At 35.6% G+C, this 2,500-nt stretch overlaps 1 protein-coding gene across 3 annotated transcripts in view; it reads right to left on the minus strand.

Annotated features, from left to right (window-relative positions):
- LOC122253033 (cytochrome P450 2L1) overlaps positions 1-324 on the minus strand; it is a 10,608-nt gene extending 10,284 nt beyond the window's left edge. The window contains exon 1 of one of the 3 annotated variants that reach the window (XM_043015790.2): positions 184-324. The gene's annotated coding sequence lies outside the window, so the exon portion shown is untranslated. The remainder of the gene's footprint in view (positions 1-183) is intronic. The other 2 variants (XM_086537651.1, XM_043015791.2) reach the window with 2 other exon arrangements.
- Positions 325-2,500: the final 2,176 nt, after the last annotated feature.

The following is a 2,500-nucleotide window of genomic DNA, read 5'->3' on the forward strand; positions in this document are numbered from 1 at the left end:
GGCTACTAAATTTTTTCATTATATATAATGCATCTATGATAGGACAGGAAATTATCACTGAAATAAGGAACACGAGCAAATATCATTATAACTGGCTTTTAAATAACGATGCAGTAATTACAAATAAACCACGCGCACCATATGGCTGATCTTCAAGGTGCGCAATCAAAGTAAAGTACTAACCCGAGAGAAAAAAGATGATGCAATAAAACACCTTGTTCTTGCACAAATGTTGATATTCTATAGGACGACACTCAGCACCAATCTCTTGTCCGCCCTCGACATGCAACCAGTGATAGCAGTTCAAGTGTCAGCCCGGAGTTGACGGGCTTCAATTACTCCGTTTTTCCCAAGTGATATCTGTCATCTGAATATTCACCTCGTATGTGTGTGTGTGTGTGTGTGTATGTAGGTGTTTGTCTTGTGTGGCTTCCTAAAAGATAAGGATAAATACTTTAAAAAGTCGTAATTCTCATGCCCTGGGCATCATGGATATACTCACAAGTCACAATGAGTCAACAGATTTCTGGAGCATAGTTGCCATATGCAATACTTCTGCTTTAATATGTATTTGTGTAGGTATATATTGTTTAGGTGTGTATGTGTATTACATAGATAAAGCTGTATGGATATGTGTATAGATCCGTGAACTGCCATCAGTGCCTGTTATGCGTCTATATACCCATATATATATATATATATATATATATATATATATATATATATATATATATATATATATATAATATATATATATATGTATATATATACATTTATATATATATACATATACATATATATATATATATATTATATATATATATATATATATATATATATATATATAAATATATATATATATAGATATATACTCACACACATCTGTACAGGCGCGCGCAAGTGTATGTGAGTTCGTGTGTGCATATGTATATGTGTTTGTGTATATACAGACACACAGATACACACATATACATGGGTGTGTAATATATTTAATACATACATACACATATATACACTGTGTGTATATATATATATATATATATATATATATATATATATATATATATATATATATATATATAAACCAAGTAACTTTCCGCTTGTTTTAATACTCCTACCAGTATTTGTAGATGTTCTTGTACACCCAAGCAAGAGCGCACCACAATGCAATGAACCATGAAAGTAGTGAACCATGGAACCACTCACCACATGCTTAAGAAATATATTGCCAATTTCGCCCCTATTTGTTCCTCTACCGTTTTGCCTCTCTAAACCTCCTCATTTATCTCTCCTATGTCACCGTTTTTTTCTACACACAATGTGTATGTAATAAAAGGTACAATATTTTTTCTGTGTCATATAACTATCTGCGATAAGTTACCTTTTGATGAATATACATGCCATGAACTCTCACCTTGCCTAAACACCTCGCATGTACTGATCTCCCTTAATCAACCTTTGAAGGCGTATCATGTTCATCAGAATGTTTTTCAGAATTACTTCAGTTATGGCCACATGTCATAAGCTTCATCCCGATATCGTATATCAGGATACTTACACACACATACACACACACACACACACACACACACACACACACACACACACACACGCAGCACAGCACAGACAACCACACACACATACGCACACATCCTGCATAAGTTATTTAACTTTCCTCTCATTATTAATTCATTCCAGCAACCCACTTGTGGTACAATTGTTGCAATGGAATCCATGCTCATGATGTACCCTCCGTGACTCCTCCTGGTATCAGTCTTCAACAGAAAATAGAATTCCAGAGGTCGGTATGAACTTTATTTTACTTGTTCCATTCTGAGCCACCCGCAAACTTGCATCAGGCAATATTCCATGATTTCATTTCATGTCTCCGTGACGCGATGATGGATGATACAACCCGAACGGATTGGTATCTGGTTTCAGCAGTCTTGAGGACCAGCACACCCTCACATACATGGGCTTCATTGCACAATCAGGATGGGCGATCGCCGATAGTTGAGTCTTCGCGATTATGTCGAAAGAGAATTATAGGTACCGGAGTGCTATTCGCTTATTCATTGGTTTTGTACTTTGGCCAGTACATGTCCCGTATTGTGTTCTTATAATTACTTGCGTAGTAGGTGGCCGATACGTTGTGAAGATTATATCATATATCTGTAAATAAGATCAAATGCAATATTCATATATTACATTAATATACATACATTAATATTCATATGCGCACTACCTTAAAGTAAGTTTATCACCTTATCAAGTAAATTTAATTTGTGTAAACCCTCTGTCTGGTATGATATATCGATATTTGTGTAAGTTACTCCACATTAAGTCAACCATCACTCTCTTTTTTTCTCACTCTAACTCTCTATCTCTATGTTTCTCACTCTCTCTCTTCTCTCTCTCTCTCTCTCTCTCTCTCTCTCTCTCTCTCTCTCTCTCTCTCTCTCTCTCTCTCTCTCTCTCTCTCTCTCTCTCTCTCTCTCTC

Source organism: Penaeus japonicus, unplaced genomic scaffold, assembly GCF_977035675.1.
Source record: "Penaeus japonicus unplaced genomic scaffold, GWHDUDI00000001_assembly GWHDUDI00000001, whole genome shotgun sequence".
Lineage (NCBI taxonomy): Eukaryota > Metazoa > Arthropoda > Malacostraca > Decapoda > Penaeidae > Penaeus > Penaeus japonicus.